The following is a 10,117-nucleotide window of genomic DNA, read 5'->3' on the forward strand; positions in this document are numbered from 1 at the left end:
AAAAAAAAAAAAAAAAAAAGAGGTATCTCTTGGGACAATCACGATTCACGAGAAGAATCCCAACGTTGTTCATCTAACTGTGTGGCAAATAAAAATGTCTCCCCAAGAGTGACAAGAGACTTTGTCCAGTTTGGTAGTTGCTGCATCTAGGTGTTTTGATGTGCTCGGTGGTTTGCGGTTTTGTCACATACGTTAACAGGTCAAAATGCAACTCTTTGTGAAGATCCAGACCCACAAGACCATTACCCTAGAGGTGGAGCCCAATAATGTGAAGGTCAAGATCTAGGATAAAGAGGACATACCCCCTGACCAACAAAAGCAAATCTTTGCAGGCAAGCAGTCGGAAGGTGGTTACACTCTTTCTGATCACAACATTCAGAAAGAATTCACTCTGCACCTGATCCTTCGTCTGGAGGATGGCTATTCCCCGTGGGCAGTGATAGCATTACTCTGCACTATAGCCATTTGCCCCAATTTAAGTTCAGAAATTACAAGTTTCAGTATTAGCTGAACCTCTGTTAAAAATACTAATAAAGGTTTTTATGCATAGTAAGCTAAAAAAAAAAAAGAAGAAAGAAAGAAAAGAAAAAAAGGAAGACAGGAAGGAGGGAAGAAAGGTCTCCCCAAGAGAACCTATCTCATAAAACAAAAATGAAACACTTCCTTGATTTCCTCTTCTGTGAGGCATGCAGTCTGCATATCCCTCAACAGAGGCATTCCTGGCCTGCCTGTCCATCAGGAGTATTCAGTCCCCAACACTCCCAATTACACCACCACTACCTGCGCAGACAGTGATATCACTCACTATCTGACCATTATCACAGATCCAGTGATTTGATGGTTTATTGTCTGTCTTCCTGTACTGGAATGTGACATTGTCAACCTCTTTGTTACCCTTTCCTAAGCATCTAGACATCTGTGTTTGATACACAAAAACAAGTGAATTGTGTATAATAGATATTCATTTAATAAATATTACAGACACAAAGGTGTTATGGGAAAATCAGTCATTAGCTTAACCAATATATTTTTGACTACATAGACAATAACTAAATAAGTAAATGAGAACATTTCAAAAATTGAGACACCAGAAGAAGCATCACAAACATCAGGTGGACTGGCAAGTGAAGACACCCTTTGAAGGTAGAAGAATCAAAAGACTTCCAGTGAGTTAGTTTGTCACTTATGTAGGGGTGAACTTTTCGGTGGTGGAGCTTATTTATTCTCTAAATAAGCTCAATATTTCAACAATTACCAAGTTAGACTTAGAATCCACTCTCTGATCTGTCATTGGTGTCCTATCTTGGGTAATTTATTCACATCTCCACAGAAAAAGTACTTGGCAGTCCCTAAAAGTCAGCCACCATGGCTATTCCAAAAAATGAGCACCTCAGCCAGAAGGAACAGCAAGCATGAAAGCCCTAAGAACAAGCTTGCCCAAATCCATGAGAAGAACAAGGAAAACAGAAGTCTCTATCAGTCAGGAAAGGGTTATCCACATTATTAGGAGGCATCTGTCTCCTAAGTCATGGAAAAGGTTTTGTTTTACTATTTTTTTAAGGCAAGGTCTCATCCTAAAACTCAGTGGTTTGTGGCATACACAGCAGGTCTTTAAGTAAGTGAAAGACTATGGGGGAAGGAGTGACTGCCCTAGAACTCTCTATATAGACCAGTCTGGCCTTGAACTCACAGAGATCCTGTGTCTTCCTCCCAAGTGCTAGGATTAAAGGTGTCTGTACACCCTGAAGGGGCACCAGCCCATCGAGCATGTGACTCTAGCAGGCCTTGCCTTCTCTCCATCCCCTCTGCCTTACTTAAAAAAGTTAAGATTATCCAGGTGGTAGTGGCACACACCTTTAATTCTAGCACTGGGGGAGGGGGTGCAGAGGAAGATCTCTGTTAAGTTCGAGGCCAGCCTGGTCTACAGAGAGAGTTCCAGGACAGGCTCCAAAGCTACACAGAGAAACCCTGTTTCAAAAAAGTAAAACAACAACAAAACTGTAAGATTACATTCTTAAAGCTAGCCACCAAGGTCTATTCCCTTATTTGACCACTTCCTCCTCCTGAGTTTGACTACCAAAATCCAACAATCCAAAGCCCCCTTTGGCTCATCTAATTAATATGCCCAATTAAAATTAAACACTTCATCCTAATACAGGGTTTCCTATTTTACCTTCAAAAACTCTTACAAGTTGTTCTCATAACCACACATATGCTATGGCACACATGCATATGGATCCTGGCCAGCATTTATTACTTCTTGTCTTTTTTTATAACATCTATTCCAATTGAAGAGAAAGGATATCTCACTGTGGTTCTGATTTGATGATTAGTGACACTGAGAACTCTTTTCTTTCCTTTTTTTTTCTTTTTTTTTTTTTTTTTGGTTTTTCGAGACAGGGTTTCTCTGTAGCTTTGGTGCCCGTCCTGGAACTAGCTATTGTAGACCAGGCTGGCCCCGAACTCCCAGAGATCCGCCTGCCTCTGCCTCCCGAGTGCTGGGATTAAGAGAACTCTATTCTTACACCTGTTGACCATTTGTAGGTTTATTTTGAGAAGTATTAGTTTAGATAGTTTATTCTTTTTCGTTTGGGTCTGAGATAGGTTTTGTTTGTTTGTTTGTTTGTTTGTTTGTTTTTATGTAGCCCTGGCTGTCCTGGAACTCAATTTGTATTTCAGGTTGGCCTTGAATTCATCTCTGTTTCCTGAATGCTGGAATTAAAGGTGTATACTGCCATACCTGGCAAAGTTCTGGCATTAAAGACATATGCCATCATGCCCAGCTGCAAATATTTTCTAAAGCCATACATATTAACACTAGAAATATTGAAGCAACTTTTTTTCTCTAAACTCATATTATCAAGTAGGTCTTTCCAAGGTTCTCGATCTGTCTTATCCAGTATGGAAGCCACTAGTTATGTGTCTAGAGTGACATGAAATAGAGCTGCTATAATGCCAGTTGGGAGTGACGCACACCTGAAATCACAACACTACAGAGGCTGAAACAGGAGGATCACAAGTTCCAGGCAGGCCAGGTGAATTCAACATGGTGAATTCCAGGCTAACCAGAGCTACCTAATAAGACCCTATCTCAAAAGCAAAACAGCAACAAAAGAAAAGAAAGACAGAAAGCAATAGAACCAATGTAATGAAAGAAGCAAATTTTTCTTTGTTTTCTTTTGGTTTGTTGTTATTGTGAAACAGGTTTGTTTATAGCCAAGGTGACCTTGAATTCCCACTCTACAGACAGAAAATGAATCTCAATCCAAGTAGTCACAAATGATTAACACAAAACAGCTTTAAAACAAAACATCTCATACCAGGTGGTGGTGGCACAAGCCTTTAATCCCAGCACTTGGAAGGCAGAGGCAGGCAAGGCGGATCTCTGTGAGTTCAAGGTCAGCCTGGTCTACAAGAGCTAGTTCCAGGACAGGCTCCAAAGCTCCAAACCAACCAAACAAACAAAACACAGCATCTCATCATCTTAAGGCAAACGAATATCTATTAATATGTTGTTAGACGGTTGATTGGTTTTCATTGTTTTGTTTTTCAACTTTTTTTTTAAGTTTAGTTTTTCAAAACAGGGTTTCTCTGTATCTTTGGGGCCTGCCCTAGAACTAGGTCTTGTAGACCAGGCTGGCCTCGATCTCACAGAGATCCGCTGCCTTTGCCTCCCGAGTGCTGGAATTAAAGGCGTGCGCCACCATTGCCCGGCTCACTTTTTATTTTTAGATTTACCTATTTTATATGATGTGTGTTTTGCCTACATGTATGTATGTGCACCACCTGTGTGCCTGGTCAGAAGAGGGCATCAGATCCCCTGGGACAGGAGTTAAAGACTATTATGAGCAACCATGACTCTTAACTGCTGAGCCAACTCTCCAGCCCTGATTATTTTTTGAAAGTAGCTAAGGCTGACTTTGAACTCACTATGTCGCAAAGACTGGCCTAGAATTCCTGGTCCTCCTGCCTCTGCCTACCAAGTACCCAGATTACTGGAATGTTTTAAGAAATTATATTCTCACTGGGAGAAGGATCTTTGTGAGTTCCTGGTCTACATTAGAGTGAATCTGTCTAAAAGAGAAACAAAGCCAAGCGGTGGTGGCTCACACCTTTAATCCAAGAATTAGGAAAGTAGAAATGGGAAGTGATATGGCTGGGAGGGGATTCAGTCTGAGGTTTTGTAGAGAAGGCATTCAGTCTGAGGACTTATAGAGACAGGATACCCCATTTGATCTGAGGATTTCATAGAGGTAAAAACTAGTGGCTGGCTGCTCTGCCTCTCTGAACTTTCAGCTTTCACCCCCTAATAACTGACTCTGGGTTTTTATTATTAAGACTAATCAACCTCGAGCTACAACTGGATGTGGTGGCATGTCTCTATAATTCTAGAACTTGAGAGGCAGAGACAGGAAGATCAGGAACTCAAAGTTAGCGTCAGCTACCTTAAGCAAGGCCAACCTGGGCTATATGGTACTCCCCACATGTAAAGGTGGAAAATGTGAATCAACTCCATAAAGTTCTTCTCTGATCTCCATACAAACATTACGGTAACCACCTTCCCACCAAAAAATAAACAATTAATTAATTAAAAATTTTTTAAAAAATTAAAAAGCAAATACTTTTTCTGAAGGTTCTCTTGCTAAGCGGCAATGTATTGTTAGTGATTTGCACTCCAGGGGAAGACGCCAAGTTCAGGGCTGCCTGAGTGGAAACCCTCGACTGAAATAGTCATTTTCTGATTTTCCAGTCAGCTTTCTAAATAACTGCCTGCGAATTTCTCTTTTTTAAATAATTTACTTATTTTTATTTTACGTGCATTAGTATTTTGCCTGCATGTATGTCTGTATGAGTGTCAGATTTTAGAGTTAGTTACAGACAGTTGTGAGCTGTTTTGTGGGTACTGGGAATAGAACCCACGTCCTCTGGAAGAGTAGTCAGTGCTCTTAACCACTGAGCCATCTCTACGGTCTGTCTGTAAATCTATGTAAAGGAACCACTGCAGAGGAGTTACCAGCACAAATACATCTGAGCTCTCTAAAACCTTCCTGCAGTGCTGGTGACTCCTGGGCCTAGAGAAGGAAGGGAGAATCCTGTAAGAGTTTGTCAACTGGATCCATCTTGTTTGCGGCCCTCTCTGAAAGAAGCACTTGGGCCAGTTTCAGTTCTGACTTTTCTCATGAACACTCCAAACCTATACTGGCAATCATTCCCAGTCACCCAGGATTCCCAAAGTACTTCTAGAACGTGATGTCAGATGCAAACTAGACAAGACAGGTCTACTTCAACAGTTTTAAGCCCAGGCCAAAGCAGGTCCCATCTTCCCAGGTAAAAGAGTGGAAGGACAAAGCCCAAACAGTCTCAGACAAATATTTCCCTCCTCCAAGAGCAGAAATTAAGAATAGCAACTCACTGGTTTGGTCACAAAACTGAGCAACTGGAAAACTAGCTTTAAAAGAAATCACATAGCCTGACAGTATGGGAACAGAGGCAGTCAGATTCTTGAATTTGAGTCCCATCTGGTCTACAGAACAAGTTCCAGGACAGCCAGAGCTACACAAAGAAATCCTGTCTCGACACAGTCCCCCCAAAGGAAAAAAAAATCACGTAACTACTAATGTGTTCCAAAGATCTGTAAATCAATACATGTAAAATAGACTCAGTGAAAGTCATTCTCTTTCTGCCTTAAGGAATCTGAGCTTCCACAGGGATGATGGATGATATTACCCTGATAGGGAAGATATTCTATTACAACACTCACACTGTGAAATTCAAATCTCCTAGGGCACAAACAATGCTTTTAAGACTTTCAATACTAAGGAGATAACAGACATTTCACAAGCTCTCTCTTATTTGATCAACTGCACTTACTTTACATCTATCATTTAAGAAGTACTTGTTCCTGTGGCTTTATAAGTCCTTGTTGTTATTTGTTTGATATACATCTTAGGATGGGTGGTAAGTAAAAGTATTTGTAACCAATGGCTGAAGTCTAAGGCACAGAAGAGTTTGTCCTGGCATACAGTAATCAGAGCGAGAGCCCAGCTTGTATGTGCTTTTGTGGTTAAAGTAGCATCTCTTCCCAAATGCTTTCGTGCAAATAACATTTCTGCTGCAAGTTATCCATGCCAGTTCAGTGTGGCCATCTACTTTGGCTATAATATTTTTGTCTAACAAGGGTTAACTGCTGTACACCTTTTCTGTTTGTTTAATATAATTCAGGAAGAATTGTGAGGGATAGTTACTGAACCCGTTCCCGAAGTAAGCACAAAGATAAGGACATTCAAGTGTGTTTTGAAATGAAGTGCCAATTCAATACAGTTTCTATGTTATACAGCAGAGTACATGTCAACTCTTATTCACTTTTAAATGACTAAGAAAATTCGTTTGCTTATAAAATTTAATAATTTTCTGCCTTTCCTAATATTAGCAATTCAGAAGAAAAATGTGGAAAATCTCACCAAATGAAGACTGAAGAGAAAAGACAGGTTAATAAGCCTCTAAAACCTTTGCTTTACTATCAGGCAACATGCTATACACTCCCCTCCTCTCCCCATTACACCCCATACATCTCCTTGCCATACCCAGCCACAGTAGAGGACGATTCAGTAGGGGAGGGGAGCAGCCCCAGCTCTTAAAGCTATGAATTTCATAATGAACAAGAGCAGAGCTGCCTAGTCATATAACAGTTTTGATGAGTTTTTGTCCAAAGATAATCATATTTCATGGTGGCTATTTTGGAAAGGTGAGAACAGATGGGATCAGGACCTTTCCTTTATATAGTTTATCTTTCTATATCTGCTTGAGTCATGGACATGTTAATGCTGTTTTTTGTTGTTGTTGCTATTTTAAATGCTGGTAAAAAACAACAGAGCAAAGAACAATTAAGCCTTTTTGTTTTGATTTGTTTTTTTTTTGTGTTGTTTTGTTTTTCAGGTTTTTTTGAGACTGGGTTTCTCTGTGTAGCCTTGGTTGTCCTGAATCTCACTCTCTAGACCAGGCTAGTCTGGAACTCATAGAGATTCTCCTGCCTCTGCCTTCCGAGTGCTGGGACTAAAGGCATGCACTACCACAGCCTGGCCAATTAAGCCTTTTTAAAGCCAACTGTGAGCATGCTATTGAAAGTTTTAAAAATAATACTATCAATCCTGAGAATTTAGTAAACAATAAAAATGAGCAGACATGTACCTAAAAGCATCTATAATGCTTACCTTTATTTAAACATCCAATAAAGGAAATTATTTTTTTTCAAAAACAAGCAAAAATTTCAAAAGTATCAAGGATACTACTGTTACACTCTTTCCTGTACTAGGTGACACACCCACTCCTATAGTGCTATTGCTTTTCAGTTTTGTTTTCAGTAAGTCTTTGTTTTTGTTTGTTTGTTTTCGAGACACAGTTTCTCTAGAGCTTTGGAGCCTGTCCTGGAACTAGCTCTTGTAGAGCAGGCTGACCTCAAACTCAAAGAGATCTACCTGTCTCTGCTGGGACTAAAGGCGTGTGCCATCACAGACCGGCTCAACTAAATCTTGTTATTATCTCCCTGGCTGTCCTGAAACTATGAAACTCTGGCTGTCCTTAAGTCATTAATCACCTTGCCTCAAACTCACAAGTGCTCTAGGCATATGCCAGTATGCCTAGTTCCCACGTGTTCCTATGCACACCTAACCTCAGATTTGCATGGCTTAGCTGCCTATTGCTCATAGGTTTGTGTTGCGCTGGAGTTACATGAGAGAAGAATGTTAGTTCCAGGTTCTATACAGTTTCATGCTGTCAGTATATTTTAAGTAACATGAACAAGGAAACAACAATTCACCAAATGACTCAATACTTAGAAGGGCCAATAACGGCCTTTTTCTCCCCACAGGGAGTTTTCTATCCTGAAGACATGCAGCATGCTCCAAGAAGCACAAGTTTTTCACAGGGTGCTGGGAGGCACAAGGATAATTGCTAAAAAACAGTCATAGAAGGGCAGATGATAGGCCAGGACTGGACAGTAAACAAGACATAACTATATGCATCCACATACAGAATGCCTACCCTGTATCTTGGGATAGTAATTTATTATGCAGACCTTTTAGTAACCAAGAGCTCTTAACAGTCAAACCAAAACTCAACATCAGTGATTTTTCTCTTTGTTTCCCTTTTTGACAGCTTCTGCCCATCAATTCATGTTTTTTAAAATCTAACATGCCAGAAAAGGCAACCACCCAAAGGTCACTATTCAAACACTCTCAGATACAAAGGAGAACATGTTTCATTAACAGCAGACCCCTGTAGGATGGAGCAGAGGACTCTGATGCAGTGACTAGGAGGAGCAGCATACTTTAGCAAGAGAAAGGCCCACAGAAGGAGAGAGGCCTGGCCAGCCAAAAGGCATACTGCACCATTCCACAACAAGATCTCACTTGAGTTTGGTGTCATGCTAGGGCTCTGGCCAAAGTAAATTACTATGGTTCCTGATTTCCTTAAAGGAAGAACCGAGAAAGCGGACAATAAAAATTAGAGCAGCGAATGAGAACACGAATGGCCGAGTGTAGGGTGGAAATGGCAGTCTACCATCATCTCGAGCTTCAAACCCACACTTCTGGCAGCAATTCCAGTCCTACATATACATATACTCTAAGGAAACTTCTGCCTAGGAGCACAAATCCTGGGCAAATCCATACTACACATATACGCATTCTATTTCCCATGTTAGCAGGAAGCAACCTAAATATTCATCAGAATCAAATAGTAATTCATATAACCAAACATTAACCATTAGGGAAAGTACTAAAAACTTAAGAGCTACCAAACAATATTGATAACTTGCACAAGCCTGAGTTAAAAGTGATGGAATACATACAGTATGAGACATTCATTACAAGCTCCAAAAACGTTGAACCCAGGAAGAAGGTGCAATCCTTTAATCCCAGCACTAGAGAAGCAAGATATAGGCAGATCTCTGTGAGTTCCAGACCAACCAAGGCAAGTAGGATACTCTCTCTCTCTCTCGATATTATATATATATATATATATGTGTGTGTGTGTGTGTGTGTATTCTTACAGACTCATATTAATAAAGCTATAATTAAGAGAGACAGACAGAGTAGAGGAACACAATCCAGAAGAATGTTCACTTTTGTTGGGGAAGCCAGAATGTGGTTCAGGAAGGGACACACTCAGAGCTTTAACAGGAGGGGTAGAGCTTTATATTTTTCACTAAATGACATGAAAAGATGTGCTAGTCATCACTTTTCATGCCCTATATATTGGTGTAATGTTGTTCAAAATAAAGAGAGATAAGGAAATAGTAAGAGAGTCGAGGGTGGAACCCCACAATGCTCCCAATCTCTAACTTACACACACATCCACTGCCCTGTTGGGCTAACAGTGAGGCTAAAACCTGAGAAGCACAAAAAGAACACCTCCAGGCTTCTCTTTGTGCTTATTGGGCAAAACCAACCCTGCAGGCTGTCTTATCACAGGACCAGTTCCAACACACTGTCCCCAAAGAGTTACTGAAGAACTGCTTTGCCATAGGGAAACAGAAAACATCTCCAAGTATATCGTTTGATGCAAGTTCCCAGATGGTTCCAACAACAGAAAAATAGATTGAATTTAAGAACAAGGCAGTCATTTTATAGATCCCTGAGGAACTGGGGAACCCTGTGACCAGTATCTAGGGGAGGAGGAAATGAAAACTTGCATTTGAGAACACATTCAATTGATGCCCCAAACTAAGGGCACAAAGTATCCATAGAATGTATGTAACGTGAAGCCCAGATGAACCCCCAAGTGTCATTAAAGCAGCTTGACCTGCAACAGGTAACAACTGAATTTGACATATGCTGAGTATATTGGAAAATATCAATCTCTACCACATCTGTGTAACATATGTACAGCCCACGAGTGCCAGAGAGGCAGGAAGAAGAGTGACTTACTGATCCGTAAGGAAGGCCGTTTTATTCGGTCAGACCCAAGAAAGGCTGGGTCCAGGAAGCCAAAAGGGTGGTCCTGGCCAAGGCAGAAGATGGGGCTGCTGGGAGAGGGCAGGCCCAAACAACAATCTTGGAAGGCCCAGGCAAAGGCAGCACCCCCGCAGCCACACACACACACACACACACACACACAC

General features: G+C 40.9%; 1 protein-coding gene across 1 annotated transcript in view; it reads right to left on the reverse strand.

Annotated features, from left to right (window-relative positions):
* Window positions 1–10,117, reverse strand: part of Pacs1 (phosphofurin acidic cluster sorting protein 1) — a 146,063-nt gene that overhangs the window by 134,946 nt on the left and 1,000 nt on the right. The window lies entirely within an intron of this gene.

Source organism: Microtus ochrogaster, chromosome 8 (genome assembly GCF_000317375.1).
Source record: "Microtus ochrogaster isolate Prairie Vole_2 chromosome 8, MicOch1.0, whole genome shotgun sequence".
Lineage (NCBI taxonomy): Eukaryota > Metazoa > Chordata > Mammalia > Rodentia > Cricetidae > Microtus > Microtus ochrogaster.